The 22,560-nt window shown below is 40.7% G+C and overlaps 39 non-coding genes across 39 annotated transcripts; all 39 read right to left on the bottom strand.

Moving 5' to 3' along the window:
• Positions 1-71: 71 nt before the first annotated feature.
• Trnam-cau (transfer RNA methionine (anticodon CAU)) lies at positions 72-171 on the bottom strand. Its single transcript has 2 exons — positions 135-171; positions 72-107 (listed from the first exon to the last, which is right to left on the bottom strand). It is a non-coding gene; the product is annotated as a tRNA-Met (tRNA).
• An 880-nt stretch (positions 172-1,051) lies between these two features.
• Positions 1,052-1,151, bottom strand: Trnam-cau (transfer RNA methionine (anticodon CAU)). Its single transcript has 2 exons — positions 1,115-1,151; positions 1,052-1,087 (listed from the first exon to the last, which is right to left on the bottom strand). It is a non-coding gene; the product is annotated as a tRNA-Met (tRNA).
• Positions 1,152-2,031: 880 nt separating this feature from the next.
• Positions 2,032-2,131, bottom strand: Trnam-cau (transfer RNA methionine (anticodon CAU)). The gene is made up of 2 exons: positions 2,095-2,131; positions 2,032-2,067 (listed from the first exon to the last, which is right to left on the bottom strand). It is a non-coding gene; the product is annotated as a tRNA-Met (tRNA).
• Positions 2,132-2,521: 390 nt separating this feature from the next.
• Trnam-cau (transfer RNA methionine (anticodon CAU)) lies at positions 2,522-2,621 on the bottom strand. Its single transcript has 2 exons — positions 2,585-2,621; positions 2,522-2,557 (listed from the first exon to the last, which is right to left on the bottom strand). It is a non-coding gene; the product is annotated as a tRNA-Met (tRNA).
• A 390-nt stretch (positions 2,622-3,011) lies between these two features.
• On the bottom strand, positions 3,012-3,111 carry Trnam-cau (transfer RNA methionine (anticodon CAU)). Its single transcript has 2 exons — positions 3,075-3,111; positions 3,012-3,047 (listed from the first exon to the last, which is right to left on the bottom strand). It is a non-coding gene; the product is annotated as a tRNA-Met (tRNA).
• A 590-nt stretch (positions 3,112-3,701) lies between these two features.
• Trnam-cau (transfer RNA methionine (anticodon CAU)) lies at positions 3,702-3,801 on the bottom strand. The gene is made up of 2 exons: positions 3,765-3,801; positions 3,702-3,737 (listed from the first exon to the last, which is right to left on the bottom strand). It is a non-coding gene; the product is annotated as a tRNA-Met (tRNA).
• An 880-nt stretch (positions 3,802-4,681) lies between these two features.
• Positions 4,682-4,781, bottom strand: Trnam-cau (transfer RNA methionine (anticodon CAU)). The gene is made up of 2 exons: positions 4,745-4,781; positions 4,682-4,717 (listed from the first exon to the last, which is right to left on the bottom strand). It is a non-coding gene; the product is annotated as a tRNA-Met (tRNA).
• Positions 4,782-5,171: 390 nt separating this feature from the next.
• On the bottom strand, positions 5,172-5,271 carry Trnam-cau (transfer RNA methionine (anticodon CAU)). The gene is made up of 2 exons: positions 5,235-5,271; positions 5,172-5,207 (listed from the first exon to the last, which is right to left on the bottom strand). It is a non-coding gene; the product is annotated as a tRNA-Met (tRNA).
• A 590-nt stretch (positions 5,272-5,861) lies between these two features.
• Trnam-cau (transfer RNA methionine (anticodon CAU)) lies at positions 5,862-5,961 on the bottom strand. Its single transcript has 2 exons — positions 5,925-5,961; positions 5,862-5,897 (listed from the first exon to the last, which is right to left on the bottom strand). It is a non-coding gene; the product is annotated as a tRNA-Met (tRNA).
• A 390-nt stretch (positions 5,962-6,351) lies between these two features.
• Positions 6,352-6,451, bottom strand: Trnam-cau (transfer RNA methionine (anticodon CAU)). Its single transcript has 2 exons — positions 6,415-6,451; positions 6,352-6,387 (listed from the first exon to the last, which is right to left on the bottom strand). It is a non-coding gene; the product is annotated as a tRNA-Met (tRNA).
• A 390-nt stretch (positions 6,452-6,841) lies between these two features.
• Positions 6,842-6,941, bottom strand: Trnam-cau (transfer RNA methionine (anticodon CAU)). The gene is made up of 2 exons: positions 6,905-6,941; positions 6,842-6,877 (listed from the first exon to the last, which is right to left on the bottom strand). It is a non-coding gene; the product is annotated as a tRNA-Met (tRNA).
• A 390-nt stretch (positions 6,942-7,331) lies between these two features.
• Positions 7,332-7,431, bottom strand: Trnam-cau (transfer RNA methionine (anticodon CAU)). Its single transcript has 2 exons — positions 7,395-7,431; positions 7,332-7,367 (listed from the first exon to the last, which is right to left on the bottom strand). It is a non-coding gene; the product is annotated as a tRNA-Met (tRNA).
• A 590-nt stretch (positions 7,432-8,021) lies between these two features.
• On the bottom strand, positions 8,022-8,121 carry Trnam-cau (transfer RNA methionine (anticodon CAU)). Its single transcript has 2 exons — positions 8,085-8,121; positions 8,022-8,057 (listed from the first exon to the last, which is right to left on the bottom strand). It is a non-coding gene; the product is annotated as a tRNA-Met (tRNA).
• A 390-nt stretch (positions 8,122-8,511) lies between these two features.
• Trnam-cau (transfer RNA methionine (anticodon CAU)) lies at positions 8,512-8,611 on the bottom strand. The gene is made up of 2 exons: positions 8,575-8,611; positions 8,512-8,547 (listed from the first exon to the last, which is right to left on the bottom strand). It is a non-coding gene; the product is annotated as a tRNA-Met (tRNA).
• Positions 8,612-9,003: 392 nt separating this feature from the next.
• Trnam-cau (transfer RNA methionine (anticodon CAU)) lies at positions 9,004-9,103 on the bottom strand. The gene is made up of 2 exons: positions 9,067-9,103; positions 9,004-9,039 (listed from the first exon to the last, which is right to left on the bottom strand). It is a non-coding gene; the product is annotated as a tRNA-Met (tRNA).
• An 880-nt stretch (positions 9,104-9,983) lies between these two features.
• On the bottom strand, positions 9,984-10,083 carry Trnam-cau (transfer RNA methionine (anticodon CAU)). The gene is made up of 2 exons: positions 10,047-10,083; positions 9,984-10,019 (listed from the first exon to the last, which is right to left on the bottom strand). It is a non-coding gene; the product is annotated as a tRNA-Met (tRNA).
• A 590-nt stretch (positions 10,084-10,673) lies between these two features.
• Trnam-cau (transfer RNA methionine (anticodon CAU)) lies at positions 10,674-10,773 on the bottom strand. The gene is made up of 2 exons: positions 10,737-10,773; positions 10,674-10,709 (listed from the first exon to the last, which is right to left on the bottom strand). It is a non-coding gene; the product is annotated as a tRNA-Met (tRNA).
• A 390-nt stretch (positions 10,774-11,163) lies between these two features.
• Positions 11,164-11,263, bottom strand: Trnam-cau (transfer RNA methionine (anticodon CAU)). The gene is made up of 2 exons: positions 11,227-11,263; positions 11,164-11,199 (listed from the first exon to the last, which is right to left on the bottom strand). It is a non-coding gene; the product is annotated as a tRNA-Met (tRNA).
• A 392-nt stretch (positions 11,264-11,655) lies between these two features.
• Positions 11,656-11,755, bottom strand: Trnam-cau (transfer RNA methionine (anticodon CAU)). The gene is made up of 2 exons: positions 11,719-11,755; positions 11,656-11,691 (listed from the first exon to the last, which is right to left on the bottom strand). It is a non-coding gene; the product is annotated as a tRNA-Met (tRNA).
• A 390-nt stretch (positions 11,756-12,145) lies between these two features.
• On the bottom strand, positions 12,146-12,245 carry Trnam-cau (transfer RNA methionine (anticodon CAU)). The gene is made up of 2 exons: positions 12,209-12,245; positions 12,146-12,181 (listed from the first exon to the last, which is right to left on the bottom strand). It is a non-coding gene; the product is annotated as a tRNA-Met (tRNA).
• A 390-nt stretch (positions 12,246-12,635) lies between these two features.
• On the bottom strand, positions 12,636-12,735 carry Trnam-cau (transfer RNA methionine (anticodon CAU)). Its single transcript has 2 exons — positions 12,699-12,735; positions 12,636-12,671 (listed from the first exon to the last, which is right to left on the bottom strand). It is a non-coding gene; the product is annotated as a tRNA-Met (tRNA).
• A 590-nt stretch (positions 12,736-13,325) lies between these two features.
• Trnam-cau (transfer RNA methionine (anticodon CAU)) lies at positions 13,326-13,425 on the bottom strand. The gene is made up of 2 exons: positions 13,389-13,425; positions 13,326-13,361 (listed from the first exon to the last, which is right to left on the bottom strand). It is a non-coding gene; the product is annotated as a tRNA-Met (tRNA).
• A 390-nt stretch (positions 13,426-13,815) lies between these two features.
• Trnam-cau (transfer RNA methionine (anticodon CAU)) lies at positions 13,816-13,915 on the bottom strand. Its single transcript has 2 exons — positions 13,879-13,915; positions 13,816-13,851 (listed from the first exon to the last, which is right to left on the bottom strand). It is a non-coding gene; the product is annotated as a tRNA-Met (tRNA).
• Positions 13,916-14,307: 392 nt separating this feature from the next.
• On the bottom strand, positions 14,308-14,407 carry Trnam-cau (transfer RNA methionine (anticodon CAU)). The gene is made up of 2 exons: positions 14,371-14,407; positions 14,308-14,343 (listed from the first exon to the last, which is right to left on the bottom strand). It is a non-coding gene; the product is annotated as a tRNA-Met (tRNA).
• Positions 14,408-14,797: 390 nt separating this feature from the next.
• Positions 14,798-14,897, bottom strand: Trnam-cau (transfer RNA methionine (anticodon CAU)). Its single transcript has 2 exons — positions 14,861-14,897; positions 14,798-14,833 (listed from the first exon to the last, which is right to left on the bottom strand). It is a non-coding gene; the product is annotated as a tRNA-Met (tRNA).
• A 390-nt stretch (positions 14,898-15,287) lies between these two features.
• On the bottom strand, positions 15,288-15,387 carry Trnam-cau (transfer RNA methionine (anticodon CAU)). Its single transcript has 2 exons — positions 15,351-15,387; positions 15,288-15,323 (listed from the first exon to the last, which is right to left on the bottom strand). It is a non-coding gene; the product is annotated as a tRNA-Met (tRNA).
• A 590-nt stretch (positions 15,388-15,977) lies between these two features.
• Trnam-cau (transfer RNA methionine (anticodon CAU)) lies at positions 15,978-16,077 on the bottom strand. Its single transcript has 2 exons — positions 16,041-16,077; positions 15,978-16,013 (listed from the first exon to the last, which is right to left on the bottom strand). It is a non-coding gene; the product is annotated as a tRNA-Met (tRNA).
• Positions 16,078-16,467: 390 nt separating this feature from the next.
• Positions 16,468-16,567, bottom strand: Trnam-cau (transfer RNA methionine (anticodon CAU)). The gene is made up of 2 exons: positions 16,531-16,567; positions 16,468-16,503 (listed from the first exon to the last, which is right to left on the bottom strand). It is a non-coding gene; the product is annotated as a tRNA-Met (tRNA).
• A 390-nt stretch (positions 16,568-16,957) lies between these two features.
• Positions 16,958-17,057, bottom strand: Trnam-cau (transfer RNA methionine (anticodon CAU)). Its single transcript has 2 exons — positions 17,021-17,057; positions 16,958-16,993 (listed from the first exon to the last, which is right to left on the bottom strand). It is a non-coding gene; the product is annotated as a tRNA-Met (tRNA).
• Positions 17,058-17,447: 390 nt separating this feature from the next.
• Trnam-cau (transfer RNA methionine (anticodon CAU)) lies at positions 17,448-17,547 on the bottom strand. Its single transcript has 2 exons — positions 17,511-17,547; positions 17,448-17,483 (listed from the first exon to the last, which is right to left on the bottom strand). It is a non-coding gene; the product is annotated as a tRNA-Met (tRNA).
• A 590-nt stretch (positions 17,548-18,137) lies between these two features.
• Positions 18,138-18,237, bottom strand: Trnam-cau (transfer RNA methionine (anticodon CAU)). Its single transcript has 2 exons — positions 18,201-18,237; positions 18,138-18,173 (listed from the first exon to the last, which is right to left on the bottom strand). It is a non-coding gene; the product is annotated as a tRNA-Met (tRNA).
• Positions 18,238-18,627: 390 nt separating this feature from the next.
• Positions 18,628-18,727, bottom strand: Trnam-cau (transfer RNA methionine (anticodon CAU)). The gene is made up of 2 exons: positions 18,691-18,727; positions 18,628-18,663 (listed from the first exon to the last, which is right to left on the bottom strand). It is a non-coding gene; the product is annotated as a tRNA-Met (tRNA).
• A 392-nt stretch (positions 18,728-19,119) lies between these two features.
• On the bottom strand, positions 19,120-19,219 carry Trnam-cau (transfer RNA methionine (anticodon CAU)). The gene is made up of 2 exons: positions 19,183-19,219; positions 19,120-19,155 (listed from the first exon to the last, which is right to left on the bottom strand). It is a non-coding gene; the product is annotated as a tRNA-Met (tRNA).
• A 590-nt stretch (positions 19,220-19,809) lies between these two features.
• On the bottom strand, positions 19,810-19,909 carry Trnam-cau (transfer RNA methionine (anticodon CAU)). Its single transcript has 2 exons — positions 19,873-19,909; positions 19,810-19,845 (listed from the first exon to the last, which is right to left on the bottom strand). It is a non-coding gene; the product is annotated as a tRNA-Met (tRNA).
• A 390-nt stretch (positions 19,910-20,299) lies between these two features.
• On the bottom strand, positions 20,300-20,399 carry Trnam-cau (transfer RNA methionine (anticodon CAU)). The gene is made up of 2 exons: positions 20,363-20,399; positions 20,300-20,335 (listed from the first exon to the last, which is right to left on the bottom strand). It is a non-coding gene; the product is annotated as a tRNA-Met (tRNA).
• A 390-nt stretch (positions 20,400-20,789) lies between these two features.
• Trnam-cau (transfer RNA methionine (anticodon CAU)) lies at positions 20,790-20,889 on the bottom strand. The gene is made up of 2 exons: positions 20,853-20,889; positions 20,790-20,825 (listed from the first exon to the last, which is right to left on the bottom strand). It is a non-coding gene; the product is annotated as a tRNA-Met (tRNA).
• A 390-nt stretch (positions 20,890-21,279) lies between these two features.
• Trnam-cau (transfer RNA methionine (anticodon CAU)) lies at positions 21,280-21,379 on the bottom strand. The gene is made up of 2 exons: positions 21,343-21,379; positions 21,280-21,315 (listed from the first exon to the last, which is right to left on the bottom strand). It is a non-coding gene; the product is annotated as a tRNA-Met (tRNA).
• A 590-nt stretch (positions 21,380-21,969) lies between these two features.
• Positions 21,970-22,069, bottom strand: Trnam-cau (transfer RNA methionine (anticodon CAU)). The gene is made up of 2 exons: positions 22,033-22,069; positions 21,970-22,005 (listed from the first exon to the last, which is right to left on the bottom strand). It is a non-coding gene; the product is annotated as a tRNA-Met (tRNA).
• A 390-nt stretch (positions 22,070-22,459) lies between these two features.
• Trnam-cau (transfer RNA methionine (anticodon CAU)) lies at positions 22,460-22,559 on the bottom strand. Its single transcript has 2 exons — positions 22,523-22,559; positions 22,460-22,495 (listed from the first exon to the last, which is right to left on the bottom strand). It is a non-coding gene; the product is annotated as a tRNA-Met (tRNA).
• Between the last annotated feature and the right edge of the window lies 1 nt (position 22,560).

The raw sequence follows: 22,560 nt of genomic DNA, 5'->3' as shown, positions 1-22,560 counted from the left end.
TAGAAGAGCTGAGTAGAAATAGTTTGAAACAAATATGGTAATGATTATGAAGGAAAAACAGAAAAAAGAAATGCCCCGGGTGAGGATCGAACTCACGACCTTCAGATTGCTCTGACATTGGAAGCTTGACTGATTATGAGACTGACGCGCTACCTACTGCGCTACCGAGGCTTGAAACGCTGATCGGAAATTTAAATATATATTTCTCAACTGTCACAAATGAAGTGCCAGATAAATGGAGACTGTGCTGGTTTTTCAACACCTTAACTTGCATTCGACTGTTGTAAATGATGCACAATGTGAGGAAACAGAAGTTAACATCATAATCCTGAGAGACGTAAGGAGGAGTGTACTTGAAAAAGGAATTGAAACATGCGTTTATTTTCTTCATGTAAGCACTTCCTGTGTTGTGGCTGTACAGCCATTTCGTGGTTGCTGCATTTGTCACATATTTATCGGTCAGACTATTTCAGGCAGACGGGTACAGCAGTAGAAGAGCTGAGTGGAAATAGTTTGAAACAAATATGGTAATGATTATGAAGGAAAAACAGAAAAAAGAAATGAACCGGGTGAGGATCGAACTCACGACCTTCAGATTGCTCTGACATTGGAAACTTGACTGATTATGAGACTGACGCGCTACCTACTGCGCTACCGAGGCTTGAAACGCTGATCGGAAATTTAAATATATATTTCTCAACTGTCACAAATGAAGTGCCAGATAAATGGAGACTGTGCTGGTTTTTCAACACCTTAACTTGCATTCGACTGTAGTAAATGATGCACAATGTGAGGAAACAGCAGTTAACATCATAATCCTGACAGATGTAATGAGAAGTGTATTTGAAAAAGGAATTGAAACATGCGTTTCTTTTTTTCATGTAAGCACTTCCTGTGTTGTGGCTGTACAGCCATTTCGTGGTTGCTGCATTTGTCACATATTTATCGGTCAGACTATTTCAGGCAGACGGGTACAGCAGTAGAAGAGCTGAGTGGAAATAGTTTGAAACAAATATGGTAATGATTATGAAGGAAAAACAGAAAAAAGAAATGCCCCGGGTGAGGATCGAACTCACGACCTTCAGATTGCTCTGACATTGGAAGCTTGACTGATTATGAGACTGACGCGCTACCTACTGCGCTACCGAGGCTTGAAACGCTGATCGGAAATTTAAATATATATTTCTCAACTGTCACAAATGAAGTGCCAGATAAATGGAGACTGTGCTGGTTTTTCAACACCTTAACTTGCATTCGACTGTTGTAAATGATGCACAATGTGAGGAAACAGAAGTTAACATCATAATCCTGAGAGACGTAAGGAGGAGTGTACTTGAAAAAGGAATTGAAACATGCGTTTATTTTCTTCATGTAAGCACTTCCTGTGTTGTGGCTGTACAGCCATTTCGTGGTTGCTGCATTTGTCACATATTTATCGGTCAGACTATTTCAGGCAGACGGGTACAGCAGTAGAAGAGCTGAGTGGAAATAGTTTGAAACAAATATGGTAATGATTATGAAGGAAAAACAGAAAAAAGAAATGAACCGGGTGAGGATCGAACTCACGACCTTCAGATTGCTCTGACATTGGAAACTTGACTGATTATGAGACTGACGCGCTACCTACTGCGCTACCGAGGCTTGAAACGCTGATCGGAAATTTAAATATATATTTCTCAACTGTCACAAATGAAGTGCCAGATAAATGGAGACTGTGCTGGTTTTTCAACACCTTAACTTGCATTCGACTGTAGTAAATGATGCACAATGTGAGGAAACAGCAGTTAACATCATAATCCTGACAGATGTAATGAGAAGTGTATTTGAAAAAGGAATTGAAACATGCGTTTCTTTTTTTCATGTAAGCACTTCCTGTGTTGTGGCTGTACAGCCATTTCGTGGTTGCTGCATTTGTCACATATTTATCGGTCAGACTATTTCAGGCAGACGGGTACAGCAGTAGAAGAGCTGAGTGGAAATAGTTTGAAACAAATATGGTAATGATTATGAAGGAAAAACAGAAAAAAGAAATGCCCCGGGTGAGGATCGAACTCACGACCTTCAGATTGCTCTGACATTGGAAGCTTGACTGATTATGAGACTGACGCGCTACCTACTGCGCTACCGAGGCTTGAAACGCTGATCGGAAATTTAGATATATATTTCTCAACTGTCACAAATGAAGTGCCAGGTAAATGGAGACTGTGCTGGTTTTTCAACACCTTAACTTGCATTCGACTGTAGTAAATGATGCACAATGTGAGGAAACAGCAGTTAACATCATAATCCTGACAGATGTAATGAGAAGTGTATTTGAAAAAGGAATTGAAACATGCGTTTCTTTTTTTCATGTAAGCACTTCCTGTGTTGTGGCTGTACAGCCATTTCGTGTTTGCTGCATTTGTCACATATTTATCGGTCAGACTATTTCAGGTAGACGGGTACAGCAGTAGAAGAGCTGAGTGGAAATAGTTTGAAACAAATATGGTAATGATTATGAAGGAAAAACAGAAAAAAGAAATGCCCCGGGTGAGGATCGAACTCACGACCTTCAGATTGCTCTGACATTGGAAGCTTGACTGATTATGAGACTGACGCGCTACCTACTGCGCTACCGAGGCTTGAAACGCTGATCGGAAATTTAGATATATATTTCTCAACTGTCACAAATGAAGTGCCAGATAAATGGAGACTGTGCTGGTTTTTCAACACCTTAACTTGCATTCGACTGTTGTAAATGATGCACAATGTGAGGAAACAGCAGTTAACATCATAATCCTGACAGATGTAATGAGAAGTGTATTTGAAAAAGGAATTGAAACATGCGTTTATTTTCTTCATGTAAGCACTTCCTGTGTTGTGGCTGTACAGTCATTTCGTGTTTGCTGCATTTGTCACATACTTATCGGTCAGACTATTTCAGGCAGACGGGTACAGCAGTAGAAGAGCTGAGTGGAAATAGTTTGAAACAAATATGGTAATGATTATGAAGGAAAAACAGAAAAAAGAAATGCCCCGGGTGAGGATCGAACTCACGACCTTCAGATTGCTCTGACATTGGAAGCTTGACTGATTATGAGACTGACGCGCTACCTACTGCGCTACCGAGGCTTGAAACGCTGATCGGAAATTTAGATATATATTTCTCAACTGTCACAAATGAAGTGCCAGATAAATGGAGACTGTGCTGGTTTTTCAACACCTTAACTTGCATTCGACTGTTGTAAATGATGCACAATGTGAGGAAACAGCAGTTAACATCATAATCCTGACAGATGTAATGAGAAGTGTACATGAAAAAGGAATTGAAACATGCGTTTATTTTCTTCATGTAAGCACTTCCTGTGTTGTGGCTGTACAGCCATTTCGTGCTAAATGGAGACTGTGCTGGTTTTTCAACACCTTAACTTGCATTCGACTGTTGTAAATGATGCACAATGTGAGGAAACAGCAGTTAACATCATAATCCTGAGAGACGTAAGGAGGAGTGTACTTGAAAAAGGAATTGAAACATGCGTTTATTTTCTTCATGTAAGCACTTCCTGTGTTGTGGCTGTACAGCCATTTCGTGTTTGCTGCATTTGTCACATACTTATCGGTCAGAATATTTCAGGCAGACGGGTACAGCAGTAGAAGAGCTGAGTAGAAATAGTTTGAAACAAATATGGTAATGATTATGAAGGAAAAACAGAAAAAAGAAATGCCCCGGGTGAGGATCGAACTCACGACCTTCAGATTGCTCTGACATTGGAAGCTTGACTGATTATGAGACTGACGCGCTACCTACTGCGCTACCGAGGCTTGAAACGCTGATCGGAAATTTAAATATATATTTCTCAACTGTCACAAATGAAGTGCCAGATAAATGGAGACTGTGCTGGTTTTTCAACACCTTAACTTGCATTCGACTGTTGTAAATGATGCACAATGTGAGGAAACAGAAGTTAACATCATAATCCTGAGAGACGTAAGGAGGAGTGTACTTGAAAAAGGAATTGAAACATGCGTTTATTTTCTTCATGTAAGCACTTCCTGTGTTGTGGCTGTACAGCCATTTCGTGGTTGCTGCATTTGTCACATATTTATCGGTCAGACTATTTCAGGCAGACGGGTACAGCAGTAGAAGAGCTGAGTGGAAATAGTTTGAAACAAATATGGTAATGATTATGAAGGAAAAACAGAAAAAAGAAATGAACCGGGTGAGGATCGAACTCACGACCTTCAGATTGCTCTGACATTGGAAACTTGACTGATTATGAGACTGACGCGCTACCTACTGCGCTACCGAGGCTTGAAACGCTGATCGGAAATTTAAATATATATTTCTCAACTGTCACAAATGAAGTGCCAGATAAATGGAGACTGTGCTGGTTTTTCAACACCTTAACTTGCATTCGACTGTAGTAAATGATGCACAATGTGAGGAAACAGCAGTTAACATCATAATCCTGACAGATGTAATGAGAAGTGTATTTGAAAAAGGAATTGAAACATGCGTTTCTTTTTTTCATGTAAGCACTTCCTGTGTTGTGGCTGTACAGCCATTTCGTGGTTGCTGCATTTGTCACATATTTATCGGTCAGACTATTTCAGGCAGACGGGTACAGCAGTAGAAGAGCTGAGTGGAAATAGTTTGAAACAAATATGGTAATGATTATGAAGGAAAAACAGAAAAAAGAAATGCCCCGGGTGAGGATCGAACTCACGACCTTCAGATTGCTCTGACATTGGAAGCTTGACTGATTATGAGACTGACGCGCTACCTACTGCGCTACCGAGGCTTGAAACGCTGATCGGAAATTTAGATATATATTTCTCAACTGTCACAAATGAAGTGCCAGGTAAATGGAGACTGTGCTGGTTTTTCAACACCTTAACTTGCATTCGACTGTAGTAAATGATGCACAATGTGAGGAAACAGCAGTTAACATCATAATCCTGACAGATGTAATGAGAAGTGTATTTGAAAAAGGAATTGAAACATGCGTTTCTTTTTTTCATGTAAGCACTTCCTGTGTTGTGGCTGTACAGCCATTTCGTGGTTGCTGCATTTGTCACATATTTATCGGTCAGACTATTTCAGGCAGACGGGTACAGCAGTAGAAGAGCTGAGTGGAAATAGTTTGAAACAAATATGGTAATGATTATGAAGGAAAAACAGAAAAAAGAAATGCCCCGGGTGAGGATCGAACTCACGACCTTCAGATTGCTCTGACATTGGAAGCTTGACTGATTATGAGACTGACGCGCTACCTACTGCGCTACCGAGGCTTGAAACGCTGATCGGAAATTTAGATATATATTTCTCAACTGTCACAAATGAAGTGCCAGACAAATGGAGACTGTGCTGGTTTTTCAACACCTTAACTTGCATTCGACTGTTGTAAATGATGCACAATGTGAGGAAACAGCAGTTAACATCATAATCCTGAGAGACGTAAGGAGGAGTGTACTTGAAAAAGGAATTGAAACATGCGTTTATTTTCTTCATGTAAGCACTTCCTGTGTTGTGGCTGTACAGCCATTTCGTGATAAATGGAGACTGTGCTGGTTTTTCAACACCTTAACTTGCATTCGACTGTTGTAAATGATGCACAATGTGAGGAAACAGCAGTTAACATCATAATCCTGAGAGACGTAAGGAGGAGTGTACTTGAAAAAGGAATTGAAACATGCGTTTATTTTCTTCATGTAAGCACTTCCTGTGTTGTGGCTGTACAGCCATTTCGTGGTTGCTGCATTTGTCACATACTTATCGGTCAGAATATTTCAGGCAGACGGGTACAGCAGTAGAAGAGCTGAGTAGAAATAGTTTGAAACAAATATGGTAATGATTATGAAGGAAAAACAGAAAAAAGAAATGCCCCGGGTGAGGATCGAACTCACGACCTTCAGATTGCTCTGACATTGGAAGCTTGACTGATTATGAGACTGACGCGCTACCTACTGCGCTACCGAGGCTTGAAACGCTGATCGGAAATTTAAATATATATTTCTCAACTGTCACAAATGAAGTGCCAGATAAGTGGAGACTGTGCTGGTTTTTCAACACCTTAACTTGCATTCGACTGTTGTAAATGATGCACAATGTGAGGAAACAGAAGTTAACATCATAATCCTGAGAGACGTAAGGAGGAGTGTACTTGAAAAAGGAATTGAAAAATGCGTTTATTTTCTTCATGTAAGCACTTCCTGTGTTGTGGCTGTACAGCCATTTCGTGTTTGCTGCATTTGTCACATATTTATCGGTCAGACTATTTCAGGCAGACGGGTACAGCAGTAGAAGAGCTGAGTGGAAACAGTTTGAAACGAATATGGTAATGATTATGAAGGAAAAACAGAAAAAAGAAATGCCCCGGGTGAGGATCGAACTCACGACCTTCAGATTGCTCTGACATTGGAAGTTTGACTGATTATGAGACTGACGCGCTACCTACTGCGCTACCGAGGCTTGAAACGCTGATCGGAAATTTAGATATATATTTCTCAACTGTCACAAATGAAGTGCCAGGTAAATGGAGACTGTGCTGGTTTTTCAACACCTTAACTTGCATTCGACTGTAGTAAATGATGCACAATGTGAGGAAACAGCAGTTAACATCATAATCCTGACAGATGTAATGAGAAGTGTATTTGAAAAAGGAATTGAAACATGCGTTTCTTTTTTTCATGTAAGCACTTCCTGTGTTGTGGCTGTACAGCCATTTCGTGGTTGCTGCATTTGTCACATATTTATCGGTCAGACTATTTCAGGCAGACGGGTACAGCAGTAGAAGAGCTGAGTGGAAATAGTTTGAAACAAATATGGTAATGATTATGAAGGAAAAACAGAAAAAAGAAATGCCCCGGGTGAGGATCGAACTCACGACCTTCAGATTGCTCTGACATTGGAAGCTTGACTGATTATGAGACTGACGCGCTACCTACTGCGCTACCGAGGCTTGAAACGCTGATCGGAAATTTAGATATATATTTCTCAACTGTCACAAATGAAGTGCCAGACAAATGGAGACTGTGCTGGTTTTTCAACACCTTAACTTGCATTCGACTGTTGTAAATGATGCACAATGTGAGGAAACAGCAGTTAACATCATAATCCTGAGAGACGTAAGGAGGAGTGTACTTGAAAAAGGAATTGAAACATGCGTTTATTTTCTTCATGTAAGCACTTCCTGTGTTGTGGCTGTACAGCCATTTCGTGTTTGCTGCATTTGTCACATACTTATCGGTCAGAATATTTCAGGCAGACGGGTACAGCAGTAGAAGAGCTGAGTAGAAATAGTTTGAAACAAATATGGTAATGATTATGAAGGAAAAACAGAAAAAAGAAATGCCCCGGGTGAGGATCGAACTCACGACCTTCAGATTGCTCTGACATTGGAAGCTTGACTGATTATGAGACTGACGCGCTACCTACTGCGCTACCGAGGCTTGAAACGCGGATCGGAAATTTGGATGTATATTTCTCAACTGTCACAAATCACGTGCCAGACAAATGGAGACTGTGCTGGTTTTTCAACACCTTAACTTGCATTCGACTGTTGTAAATGATGCACAATGTGAGGAAACAGCAGTTAACATCATAATCCTGAGAGACGTAAGGAGGAGTGTACTTGAAAAAGGAATTGAAACATGCGTTTATTTTCTTCATGTAAGCACTTCCTGTGTTGTGGCTGTACAGCCATTTCGTGATAAATGGAGACTGTGCTGGTTTTTCAACACCTTAACTTGCATTCGACTGTTGTAAATGATGCACAATGTGAGGAAACAGCAGTTAACATCATAATCCTGAGAGACGTAAGGAGGAGTGTACTTGAAAAAGGAATTGAAACATGCGTTTATTTTCTTCATGTAAGCACTTCCTGTGTTGTGGCTGTACAGCCATTTCGTGGTTGCTGCATTTGTCACATACTTATCGGTCAGAATATTTCAGGCAGACGGGTACAGCAGTAGAAGAGCTGAGTAGAAATAGTTTGAAACAAATATGGTAATGATTATGAAGGAAAAACAGAAAAAAGAAATGCCCCGGGTGAGGATCGAACTCACGACCTTCAGATTGCTCTGACATTGGAAGCTTGACTGATTATGAGACTGACGCGCTACCTACTGCGCTACCGAGGCTTGAAACGCTGATCGGAAATTTAAATATATATTTCTCAACTGTCACAAATGAAGTGCCAGATAAGTGGAGACTGTGCTGGTTTTTCAACACCTTAACTTGCATTCGACTGTTGTAAATGATGCACAATGTGAGGAAACAGAAGTTAACATCATAATCCTGAGAGACGTAAGGAGGAGTGTACTTGAAAAAGGAATTGAAAAATGCGTTTATTTTCTTCATGTAAGCACTTCCTGTGTTGTGGCTGTACAGCCATTTCGTGTTTGCTGCATTTGTCACATATTTATCGGTCAGACTATTTCAGGCAGACGGGTACAGCAGTAGAAGAGCTGAGTGGAAACAGTTTGAAACGAATATGGTAATGATTATGAAGGAAAAACAGAAAAAAGAAATGCCCCGGGTGAGGATCGAACTCACGACCTTCAGATTGCTCTGACATTGGAAGTTTGACTGATTATGAGACTGACGCGCTACCTACTGCGCTACCGAGGCTTGAAACGCTGATCGGAAATTTAGATATATATTTCTCAACTGTCACAAATGAAGTGCCAGACAAATGGAGACTGTGCTGGTTTTTCAACACCTTAACTTGCATTCGACTGTTGTAAATGATGCACAATGTGAGGAAACAGAAGTTAACATCATAATCCTGAGAGACGTAAGGAGGAGTGTACTTGAAAAAGGAATTGAAAAATGCTTTTCTTTTTTTCATGTAAGCACCTCCTGTGTTGTGGCTGTACAGCCATTTCGTGTTTGCTGCATTTGTCACATATTTCTCGGTCAGACTATTTCAGGCAGACGGGTACAGCAGTAGAAGAACTGAGTGGAAATAGTTTGAAACAAATATGGTAATGATTATGAAGGAAAAACAGAAAAAAAAGAAATGCCCCGGGTGAGGATCGAACTCACGACCTTCAGATTGCTCTGACATTGGAAGCTTGACTGATTATGAGACTGACGCGCTACCTACTGCGCTACCGAGGCTTGAAACGCTGATCGGAAATTTAGATATATATTTCTCAACTGTCACAAATGAAGTGCCAGGTAAATGGAGACTGTGCTGGTTTTTCAACACCTTAACTTGCATTCGACTGTAGTAAATGATGCACAATGTGAGGAAACAGCAGTTAACATCATAATCCTGACAGATGTAATGAGAAGTGTATTTGAAAAAGGAATTGAAACATGCGTTTCTTTTTTTCATGTAAGCACTTCCTGTGTTGTGGCTGTACAGCCATTTCGTGGTTGCTGCATTTGTCACATATTTATCGGTCAGACTATTTCAGGCAGACGGGTACAGCAGTAGAAGAGCTGAGTGGAAATAGTTTGAAACAAATATGGTAATGATTATGAAGGAAAAACAGAAAAAAGAAATGCCCCGAGTGAGGATCGAACTCACGACCTTCAGATTGCTCTGACATTGGAAGTTTGACTGATTATGAGACTGACGCGCTACCTACTGCGCTACCGAGGCTTGAAACGCTGATCGGAAATTTAGATATATATTTCTCAACTGTCACAAATGAAGTGCCAGGTAAATGGAGACTGTGCTGGTTTTTCAACACCTTAACTTGCATTCGACTGTAGTAAATGATGCACAATGTGAGGAAACAGCAGTTAACATCATAATCCTGACAGATGTAATGAGAAGTGTATTTGAAAAAGGAATTGAAACATGCGTTTCTTTTTTTCATGTAAGCACTTCCTGTGTTGTGGCTGTACAGCCATTTCGTGTTTGCTGCATTTGTCACATATTTATCGGTCAGACTATTTCAGGCAGACGGGTACAGCAGTAGAAGAGCTGAGTGGAAATAGTTTGAAACAAATATGGTAATGATTATGAAGGAAAAACAGAAAAAAGAAATGCCCCGGGTGAGGATCGAACTCACGACCTTCAGATTGCTCTGACATTGGAAGCTTGACTGATTATGAGACTGACGCGCTACCTACTGCGCTACCGAGGCTTGAAACGCTGATCGGAAATTTAGATATATATTTCTCAACTGTCACAAATGAAGTGCCAGACAAATGGAGACTGTGCTGGTTTTTCAACACCTTAACTTGCATTCGACTGTTGTAAATGATGCACAATGTGAGGAAACAGCAGTTAACATCATAATCCTGAGAGACGTAAGGAGGAGTGTACTTGAAAAAGGAATTGAAACATGCGTTTATTTTCTTCATGTAAGCACTTCCTGTGTTGTGGCTGTACAGCCATTTCGTGATGAATGGAGACTGTGCTGGTTTTTCAACACCTTAACTTGCATTCGACTGTTGTAAATGATGCACAATGTGAGGAAACAGCAGTTAACATCATAATCCTGAGAGACGTAAGGAGGAGTGTACTTGAAAAAGGAATTGAAACATGCGTTTATTTTCTTCATGTAAGCACTTCCTGTGTTGTGGCTGTACAGCCATTTCGTGGTTGCTGCATTTGTCACATACTTATCGGTCAGAATATTTCAGGCAGACGGGTACAGCAGTAGAAGAGCTGAGTAGAAATAGTTTGAAACAAATATGGTAATGATTATGAAGGAAAAACAGAAAAAAGAAATGCCCCGGGTGAGGATCGAACTCACGACCTTCAGATTGCTCTGACATTGGAAGCTTGACTGATTATGAGACTGACGCGCTACCTACTGCGCTACCGAGGCTTGAAACGCTGATCGGAAATTTAAATATATATTTCTCAACTGTCACAAATGAAGTGCCAGATAAGTGGAGACTGTGCTGGTTTTTCAACACCTTAACTTGCATTCGACTGTTGTAAATGATGCACAATGTGAGGAAACAGAAGTTAACATCATAATCCTGAGAGACGTAAGGAGGAGTGTACTTGAAAAAGGAATTGAAAAATGCGTTTATTTTCTTCATGTAAGCACTTCCTGTGTTGTGGCTGTACAGCCATTTCGTGTTTGCTGCATTTGTCACATATTTATCGGTCAGACTATTTCAGGCAGACGGGTACAGCAGTAGAAGAGCTGAGTAGAAATAGTTTGAAACAAATATGGTAATGATTATGAAGGAAAAACAGAAAAAAGAAATGCCCCGGGTGAGGATCGAACTCACGACCTTCAGATTGCTCTGACATTGGAAGTTTGACTGATTATGAGACTGACGCGCTACCTACTGCGCTACCGAGGCTTGAAACGCTGATCGGAAATTTAGATATATATTTCTCAACTGTCACAAATGAAGTGCCAGACAAATGGAGACTGTGCTGGTTTTTCAACACCTTAACTTGCATTCGACTGTTGTAAATGATGCACAATGTGAGGAAACAGAAGTTAACATCATAATCCTGAGAGACGTAAGGAGGAGTGTACTTGAAAAAGGAATTGAAAAATGCTTTTCTTTTTTTCATGTAAGCACCTCCTGTGTTGTGGCTGTACAGCCATTTCGTGTTTGCTGCATTTGTCACATACTTATCGGTCAGACTATTTCAGGCAGACGGGTACAGCAGTAGAAGAGCTGAGTGGAAATAGTTTGAAACAAATATGGTAATGATTATGAAGGAAAAACAGAAAAAAAAGAAATGCCCCGGGTGAGGATCGAACTCACGACCTTCAGATTGCTCTGACATTGGAAGCTTGACTGATTATGAGACTGACGCGCTACCTACTGCGCTACCGAGGCTTGAAACGCTGATCGGAAATTTAGATATATATTTCTCAACTGTCACAAATGAAGTGCCAGGTAAATGGAGACTGTGCTGGTTTTTCAACACCTTAACTTGCATTCGACTGTAGCAAATGATGCACAATGTGAGGAAACAGCAGTTAACATCATAATCCTGACAGATGTAATGAGAAGTGTATTTGAAAAAGGAATTGAAACATGCGTTTCTTTTTTTCATGTAAGCACTTCCTGTGTTGTGGCTGTACAGCCATTTCGTGGTTGCTGCATTTGTCACATATTTATCGGTCAGACTATTTCAGGCAGACGGGTACAGCAGTAGAAGAGCTGAGTGGAAATAGTTTGAAACAAATATGGTAATGATTATGAAGGAAAAACAGAAAAAAGAAATGCCCCGGGTGAGGATCGAACTCACGACCTTCAGATTGCTCTGACATTGGAAGCTTGACTGATTATGAGACTGACGCGCTACCTACTGCGCTACCGAGGCTTGAAACGCTGATCGGAAATTTAGATATATATTTCTCAACTGTCACAAATGAAGTGCCAGACAAATGGAGACTGTGCTGGTTTTTCAACACCTTAACTTGCATTCGACTGTTGTAAATGATGCACAATGTGAGGAAACAGCAGTTAACATCATAATCCTGAGAGACGTAAGGAGGAGTGTACTTGAAAAAGGAATTGAAACATGCGTTTATTTTCTTCATGTAAGCACTTCCTGTGTTGTGGCTGTACAGCCATTTCGTGGTTGCTGCATTTGTCACATACTTATCGGTCAGAATATTTCAGGCAGACGGGTACAGCAGTAGAAGAGCTGAGTAGAAATAGTTTGAAACAAATATGGTAATGATTATGAAGGAAAAACAGAAAAAAGAAATGCCCCGGGTGAGGATCGAACTCACGACCTTCAGATTGCTCTGACATTGGAAGCTTGACTGATTATGAGACTGACGCGCTACCTACTGCGCTACCGAGGCTTGAAACGCGGATCGGAAATTTGGATGTATATTTCTCAACTGTCACAAATCACGTGCCAGACAAATGGAGACTGTGCTGGTTTTTCAACACCTTAACTTGCATTCGACTGTTGTAAATGATGCACAATGTGAGGAAACAGCAGTTAACATCATAATCCTGAGAGACGTAAGGAGGAGTGTACTTGAAAAAGGAATTGAAACATGCGTTTATTTTCTTCATGTAAGCACTTCCTGTGTTGTGGCTGTACAGCCATTTCGTGATAAATGGAGACTGTGCTGGTTTTTCAACACCTTAACTTGCATTCGACTGTTGTAAATGATGCACAATGTGAGGAAACAGCAGTTAACATCATAATCCTGAGAGACGTAAGGAGGAGTGTACTTGAAAAAGGAATTGAAACATGCGTTTATTTTCTTCATGTAAGCACTTCCTGTGTTGTGGCTGTACAGCCATTTCGTGGTTGCTGCATTTGTCACATACTTATCGGTCAGAATATTTCAGGCAGACGGGTACAGCAGTAGAAGAGCTGAGTAGAAATAGTTTGAAACAAATATGGTAATGATTATGAAGGAAAAACAGAAAAAAGAAATGCCCCGGGTGAGGATCGAACTCACGACCTTCAGATTGCTCTGACATTGGAAGCTTGACTGATTATGAGACTGACGCGCTACCTACTGCGCTACCGAGGCTTGAAACGCTGATCGGAAATTTAAATATATATTTCTCAACTGTCACAAATGAAGTGCCAGATAAGTGGAGACTGTGCTGGTTTTTCAACACCTTAACTTGCATTCGACTGTTGTAAATGATGCACAATGTGAGGAAACAGAAGTTAACATCATAATCCTGAGAGACGTAAGGAGGAGTGTACTTGAAAAAGGAATTGAAAAATGCGTTTATTTTCTTCATGTAAGCACTTCCTGTGTTGTGGCTGTACAGCCATTTCGTGTTTGCTGCATTTGTCACATATTTATCGGTCAGACTATTTCAGGCAGACGGGTACAGCAGTAGAAGAGCTGAGTGGAAACAGTTTGAAACGAATATGGTAATGATTATGAAGGAAAAACAGAAAAAAGAAATGCCCCGGGTGAGGATCGAACTCACGACCTTCAGATTGCTCTGACATTGGAAGTTTGACTGATTATGAGACTGACGCGCTACCTACTGCGCTACCGAGGCTTGAAACGCTGATCGGAAATTTAGATATATATTTCTCAACTGTCACAAATGAAGTGCCAGACAAATGGAGACTGTGCTGGTTTTTCAACACCTTAACTTGCATTCGACTGTTGTAAATGATGCACAATGTGAGGAAACAGAAGTTAACATCATAATCCTGAGAGACGTAAGGAGGAGTGTACTTGAAAAAGGAATTGAAAAATGCTTTTCTTTTTTTCATGTAAGCACCTCCTGTGTTGTGGCTGTACAGCCATTTCGTGTTTGCTGCATTTGTCACATACTTATCGGTCAGACTATTTCAGGCAGACGGGTACAGCAGTAGAAGAGCTGAGTGGAAATAGTTTGAAACAAATATGGTAATGATTATGAAGGAAAAACAGAAAAAAAAGAAATGCCCCGGGTGAGGATCGAACTCACGACCTTCAGATTGCTCTGACATTGGAAGCTTGACTGATTATGAGACTGACGCGCTACCTACTGCGCTACCGAGGCTTGAAACGCTGATCGGAAATTTAGATATATATTTCTCAACTGTCACAAATGAAGTGCCAGGTAAATGGAGACTGTGCTGGTTTTTCAACACCTTAACTTGCATTCGACTGTAGCAAATGATGCACAATGTGAGGAAACAGCAGTTAACATCATAATCCTGACAGATGTAATGAGAAGTGTATTTGAAAAAGGAATTGAAACATGCGTTTCTTTTTTTCATGTAAGCACTTCCTGTGTTGTGGCTGTACAGCCATTTCGTGGTTGCTGCATTTGTCACATATTTATCGGTCAGACTATTTCAGGCAGACGGGTACAGCAGTAGAAGAGCTGAGTGGAAATAGTTTGAAACAAATATGGTAATGATTATGAAGGAAAAACAGAAAAAAGAAATGCCCCGGGTGAGGATCGAACTCACGACCTTCAGATTGCTCTGACATTGGAAGCTTGACTGATTATGAGACTGACGCGCTACCTACTGCGCTACCGAGGCTTGAAACGCTGATCGGAAATTTAGATATATATTTCTCAACTGTCACAAATGAAGTGCCAGACAAATGGAGACTGTGCTGGTTTTTCAACACCTTAACTTGCATTCGACTGTTGTAAATGATGCACAATGTGAGGAAACAGCAGTTAACATCATAATCCTGAGAGACGTAAGGAGGAGTGTACTTGAAAAAGGAATTGAAACATGCGTTTATTTTCTTCATGTAAGCACTTCCTGTGTTGTGGCTGTACAGCCATTTCGTGTTTGCTGCATTTGTCACATACTTATCGGTCAGAATATTTCAGGCAGACGGGTACAGCAGTAGAAGAGCTGAGTAGAAATAGTTTGAAACAAATATGGTAATGATTATGAAGGAAAAACAGAAAAAAGAAATGCCCCGGGTGAGGATCGAACTCACGACCTTCAGATTGCTCTGACATTGGAAGCTTGACTGATTATGAGACTGACGCGCTACCTACTGCGCTACCGAGGCTTGAAACGCGGATCGGAAATTTGGATGTATATTTCTCAACTGTCACAAATGAAGTGCCAGACAAATGGAGACTGTGCTGGTTTTTCAACACCTTAACTTGCATTCGACTGTTGTAAATGATGCACAATGTGAGGAAACAGCAGTTAACATCATAATCCTGAGAGACGTAAGGAGGAGTGTACTTGAAAAAGGAATTGAAACATGCGTTTATTTTCTTCATGTAAGCACTTCCTGTGTTGTGGCTGTACAGCCATTTCGTGATAAATGGAGACTGTGCTGGTTTTTCAACACCTTAACTTGCATTCGACTGTTGTAAATGATGCACAATGTGAGGAAACAGCAGTTAACATCATAATCCTGAGAGACGTAAGGAGGAGTGTACTTGAAAAAGGAATTGAAACATGCGTTTATTTTCTTCATGTAAGCACTTCCTGTGTTGTGGCTGTACAGCCATTTCGTGGTTGCTGCATTTGTCACATACTTATCGGTCAGAATATTTCAGGCAGACGGGTACAGCAGTAGAAGAGCTGAGTAGAAATAGTTTGAAACAAATATGGTAATGATTATGAAGGAAAAACAGAAAAAAGAAATGCCCCGGGTGAGGATCGAACTCACGACCTTCAGATTGCTCTGACATTGGAAGCTTGACTGATTATGAGACTGACGCGCTACCTACTGCGCTACCGAGGCTTGAAACGCTGATCGGAAATTTAAATATATATTTCTCAACTGTCACAAATGAAGTGCCAGATAAGTGGAGACTGTGCTGGTTTTTCAACACCTTAACTTGCATTCGACTGTTGTAAATGATGCACAATGTGAGGAAACAGAAGTTAACATCATAATCCTGAGAGACGTAAGGAGGAGTGTACTTGAAAAAGGAATTGAAAAATGCGTTTATTTTCTTCATGTAAGCACTTCCTGTGTTGTGGCTGTACAGCCATTTCGTGTTTGCTGCATTTGTCACATATTTATCGGTCAGACTATTTCAGGCAGACGGGTACAGCAGTAGAAGAGCTGAGTGGAAACAGTTTGAAACGAATATGGTAATGATTATGAAGGAAAAACAGAAAAAAGAAATGCCCCGGGTGAGGATCGAACTCACGACCTTCAGATTGCTCTGACATTGGAAGTTTGACTGATTATGAGACTGACGCGCTACCTACTGCGCTACCGAGGCTTGAAACGCTGATCGGAAATTTAGATATATATTTCTCAACTGTCACAAATGAAGTGCCAGGTAAATGGAGACTGTGCTGGTTTTTCAACACCTTAACTTGCATTCGACTGTAGCAAATGATGCACAATGTGAGGAAACAGCAGTTAACATCATAATCCTGACAGATGTAATGAGAAGTGTATTTGAAAAAGGAATTGAAACATGCGTTTCTTTTTTTCATGTAAGCACTTCCTGTGTTGTGGCTGTACAGCCATTTCGTGGTTGCTGCATTTGTCACATATTTATCGGTCAGACTATTTCAGGCAGACGGGTACAGCAGTAGAAGAGCTGAGTGGAAATAGTTTGAAACAAATATGGTAATGATTATGAAGGAAAAACAGAAAAAAGAAATGCCCCGGGTGAGGATCGAACTCACGACCTTCAGATTGCTCTGACATTGGAAGCTTGACTGATTATGAGACTGACGCGCTACCTACTGCGCTACCGAGGCTTGAAACGCTGATCGGAAATTTAGATATATATTTCTCAACTGTCACAAATGAAGTGCCAGACAAATGGAGACTGTGCTGGTTTTTCAACACCTTAACTTGCATTCGACTGTTGTAAATGATGCACAATGTGAGGAAACAGCAGTTAACATCATAATCCTGAGAGACGTAAGGAGGAGTGTACTTGAAAAAGGAATTGAAACATGCGTTTATTTTCTTCATGTAAGCACTTCCTGTGTTGTGGCTGTACAGCCATTTCGTGTTTGCTGCATTTGTCACATACTTATCGGTCAGAATATTTCAGGCAGACGGGTACAGCAGTAGAAGAGCTGAGTAGAAATAGTTTGAAACAAATATGGTAATGATTATGAAGGAAAAACAGAAAAAAGAAATGCCCCGGGTGAGGATCGAACTCACGACCTTCAGATTGCTCTGACATTGGAAGCTTGACTGATTATGAGACTGACGCGCTACCTACTGCGCTACCGAGGCTTGAAACGCGGATCGGAAATTTGGATGTATATTTCTCAACTGTCACAAATGAAGTGCCAGACAAATGGAGACTGTGCTGGTTTTTCAACACCTTAACTTGCATTCGACTGTTGTAAATGATGCACAATGTGAGGAAACAGCAGTTAACATCATAATCCTGAGAGACGTAAGGAGGAGTGTACTTGAAAAAGGAATTGAAACATGCGTTTATTTTCTTCATGTAAGCACTTCCTGTGTTGTGGCTGTACAGCCATTTCGTGATAAATGGAGACTGTGCTGGTTTTTCAACACCTTAACTTGCATTCGACTGTTGTAAATGATGCACAATGTGAGGAAACAGCAGTTAACATCATAATCCTGAGAGACGTAAGGAGGAGTGTACTTGAAAAAGGAATTGAAACATGCGTTTATTTTCTTCATGTAAGCACTTCCTGTGTTGTGGCTGTACAGCCATTTCGTGGTTGCTGCATTTGTCACATACTTATCGGTCAGAATATTTCAGGCAGACGGGTACAGCAGTAGAAGAGCTGAGTAGAAATAGTTTGAAACAAATATGGTAATGATTATGAAGGAAAAACAGAAAAAAGAAATGCCCCGGGTGAGGATCGAACTCACGACCTTCAGATTGCTCTGACATTGGAAGCTTGACTGATTATGAGACTGACGCGCTACCTACTGCGCTACCGAGGCTTGAAACGCTGATCGGAAATTTAAATATATATTTCTCAACTGTCACAAATGAAGTGCCAGATAAGTGGAGACTGTGCTGGTTTTTCAACACCTTAACTTGCATTCGACTGTTGTAAATGATGCACAATGTGAGGAAACAGAAGTTAACATCATAATCCTGAGAGACGTAAGGAGGAGTGTACTTGAAAAAGGAATTGAAAAATGCGTTTATTTTCTTCATGTAAGCACTTCCTGTGTTGTGGCTGTACAGCCATTTCGTGTTTGCTGCATTTGTCACATATTTATCGGTCAGACTATTTCAGGCAGACGGGTACAGCAGTAGAAGAGCTGAGTGGAAACAGTTTGAAACGAATATGGTAATGATTATGAAGGAAAAACAGAAAAAAGAAATGCCCCGGGTGAGGATCGAACTCACGACCTTCAGATTGCTCTGACATTGGAAGTTTGACTGATTATGAGACTGACGCGCTACCTACTGCGCTACCGAGGCTTGAAACGCTGATCGGAAATTTGGATGTATATTTCTCAACTGTCACAAATCACGTGCCAGACAAATGGAGACTGTGCTGGTTTTTCAACACCTTAACTTGCATTCGACTGTTGTAAATGATGCACAATGTGAGGAAACAGAAGTTAACATCATAATCCTGAGAGACGTAAGGAGGAGTGTACTTGAAAAAGGAATTGAAAAATGCTTTTCTTTTTTTCATGTAAGCACCTCCTGTGTTGTGGCTGTACAGCCATTTCGTGTTTGCTGCATTTGTCACATATTTCTCGGTCAGACTATTTCAGGCAGACGGGTACAGCAGTAGAAGAACTGAGTGGAAATAGTTTGAAACAAATATGGTAATGATTATGAAGGAAAAACAGAAAAAAAAGAAATGCCCCGGGTGAGGATCGAACTCACGACCTTCAGATTGCTCTGACATTGGAAGCTTGACTGATTATGAGACTGACGCGCTACCTACTGCGCTACCGAGGCTTGAAACGCTGATCGGAAATTTAGATATATATTTCTCAACTGTCACAAATGAAGTGCCAGACAAATGGAGACTGTGCTGGTTTTTCAACACCTTAACTTGCATTCGACTGTTGTAAATGATGCACAATGTGAGGAAACAGCAGTTAACATCATAATCCTGAGAGACGTAAGGAGGAGTGTACTTGAAAAAGGAATTGAAACATGCGTTTATTTTCTTCATGTAAGCACTTCCTGTGTTGTGGCTGTACAGCCATTTCGTGATAAATGGAGACTGTGCTGGTTTTTCAACACCTTAACTTGCATTCGACTGTTGTAAATGATGCACAATGTGAGGAAACAGAAGTTAACATCATAATCCTGAGAAACGTAAGGAGGAGTGTACTTGAAAAAGGAATTGAAACATGCGTTTATTTTCTTCATGTAAGCACTTCCTGTGTTGTGGCTGTACAGCCATTTCGTGGTTGCTGCATTTGTCACATACTTATCGGTCAGAATATTTCAGGCAGACGGGTACAGCAGTAGAAGAGCTGAGTAGAAATAGTTTGAAACAAATATGGTAATGATTATGAAGGAAAAACAGAAAAAAGAAATGCCCCGGGTGAGGATCGAACTCACGACCTTCAGATTGCTCTGACATTGGAAGCTTGACTGATTATGAGACTGACGCGCTACCTACTGCGCTACCGAGGCTTGAAACGCTGATCGGAAATTTAAATATATATTTCTCAACTGTCACAAATGAAGTGCCAGATAAGTGGAGACTGTGCTGGTTTTTCAACACCTTAACTTGCATTCGACTGTTGTAAATGATGCACAATGTGAGGAAACAGAAGTTAACATCATAATCCTGAGAGACGTAAGGAGGAGTGTACTTGAAAAAGGAATTGAAACATGCGTTTATTTTCTTCATGTAAGCACTTCCTGTGTTGTGGCTGTACAGCCATTTCGTGTTTGCTGCATTTGTCACATACTTATCGGTCAGAATATTTCAGGCAGACGGGTACAGCAGTAGAAGAGCTGAGTAGAAATAGTTTGAAACAAATATGGTAATGATTATGAAGGAAAAACAGAAAAAAGAAATGCCCCGGGTGAGGATCGAACTCACGACCTTCAGATTGCTCTGACATTGGAAGCTTGACTGATTATGAGACTGACGCGCTACCTACTGCGCTACCGAGGCTTGAAACGCTGATCGGAAATTTAGATATATATTTCTCAACTGTCACAAATGAAGTGCCAGGTAAATGGAGACTGTGCTGGTTTTTCAACACCTTAACTTGCATTCGACTGTAGCAAATGATGCACAATGTGAGGAAACAGCAGTTAACATCATAATCCTGACAGATGTAATGAGAAGTGTATTTGAAAAAGGAATTGAAACATGCGTTTCTTTTTTTCATGTAAGCACTTCCTGTGTTGTGGCTGTACAGCCATTTCGTGGTTGCTGCATTTGTCACATATTTATCGGTCAGACTATTTCAGGCAGACGGGTACAGCAGTAGAAGAGCTGAGTGGAAATAGTTTGAAACAAATATGGTAATGATTATGAAGGAAAAACAGAAAAAAGAAATGCCCCGGGTGAGGATCGAACTCACGACCTTCAGATTGCTCTGACATTGGAAGCTTGACTGATTATGAGACTGACGCGCTACCTACTGCGCTACCGAGGCTTGAAACGCTGATCGGAAATTTAGATATATATTTCTCAACTGTCACAAATGAAGTGCCAGACAAATGGAGACTGTGCTGGTTTTTCAACACCTTAACTTGCATTCGACTGTTGTAAATGATGCACAATGTGAGGAAACAGCAGTTAACATCATAATCCTGAGAGACGTAAGGAGGAGTGTACTTGAAAAAGGAATTGAAACATGCGTTTATTTTCTTCATGTAAGCACTTCCTGTGTTGTGGCTGTACAGCCATTTCGTGTTTGCTGCATTTGTCACATACTTATCGGTCAGAATATTTCAGGCAGACGGGTACAGCAGTAGAAGAGCTGAGTAGAAATAGTTTGAAACAAATATGGTAATGATTATGAAGGAAAAACAGAAAAAAGAAATGCCCCGGGTGAGGATCGAACTCACGACCTTCAGATTGCTCTGACATTGGAAGCTTGACTGATTATGAGACTGACGCGCTACCTACTGCGCTACCGAGGCTTGAAACGCGGATCGGAAATTTGGATGTATATTTCTCAACTGTCACAAATGAAGTGCCAGACAAATGGAGACTGTGCTGGTTTTTCAACACCTTAACTTGCATTCGACTGTTGTAAATGATGCACAATGTGAGGAAACAGCAGTTAACATCATAATCCTGAGAGACGTAAGGAGGAGTGTACTTGAAAAAGGAATTGAAACATGCGTTTATTTTCTTCATGTAAGCACTTCCTGTGTTGTGGCTGTACAGCCATTTCGTGATAAATGGAGACTGTGCTGGTTTTTCAACACCTTAACTTGCATTCGACTGTTGTAAATGATGCACAATGTGAGGAAACAGCAGTTAACATCATAATCCTGAGAGACGTAAGGAGGAGTGTACTTGAAAAAGGAATTGAAACATGCGTTTATTTTCTTCATGTAAGCACTTCCTGTGTTGTGGCTGTACAGCCATTTCGTGGTTGCTGCATTTGTCACATACTTATCGGTCAGAATATTTCAGGCAGACGGGTACAGCAGTAGAAGAGCTGAGTAGAAATAGTTTGAAACAAATATGGTAATGATTATGAAGGAAAAACAGAAAAAAGAAATGCCCCGGGTGAGGATCGAACTCACGACCTTCAGATTGCTCTGACATTGGAAGCTTGACTGATTATGAGACTGACGCGCTACCTACTGCGCTACCGAGGCTTGAAACGCTGATCGGAAATTTAAATATATATTTCTCAACTGTCACAAATGAAGTGCCAGATAAGTGGAGACTGTGCTGGTTTTTCAACACCTTAACTTGCATTCGACTGTTGTAAATGATGCACAATGTGAGGAAACAGAAGTTAACATCATAATCCTGAGAGACGTAAGGAGGAGTGTACTTGAAAAAGGAATTGAAAAATGCGTTTATTTTCTTCATGTAAGCACTTCCTGTGTTGTGGCTGTACAGCCATTTCGTGTTTGCTGCATTTGTCACATATTTATCGGTCAGACTATTTCAGGCAGACGGGTACAGCAGTAGAAGAGCTGAGTGGAAACAGTTTGAAACGAATATGGTAATGATTATGAAGGAAAAACAGAAAAAAGAAATGCCCCGGGTGAGGATCGAACTCACGACCTTCAGATTGCTCTGACATTGGAAGTTTGACTGATTATGAGACTGACGCGCTACCTACTGCGCTACCGAGGCT

Source organism: Haliotis asinina, chromosome 2, assembly GCF_037392515.1.
Source record: "Haliotis asinina isolate JCU_RB_2024 chromosome 2, JCU_Hal_asi_v2, whole genome shotgun sequence".
In the NCBI taxonomy this organism is placed as follows: Eukaryota; Metazoa; Mollusca; class Gastropoda; order Lepetellida; family Haliotidae; genus Haliotis; species Haliotis asinina.
The sequence above is the reverse complement of the archived record's forward strand: the minus strand, read 5'-3'. Positions and strand labels throughout refer to the sequence as shown.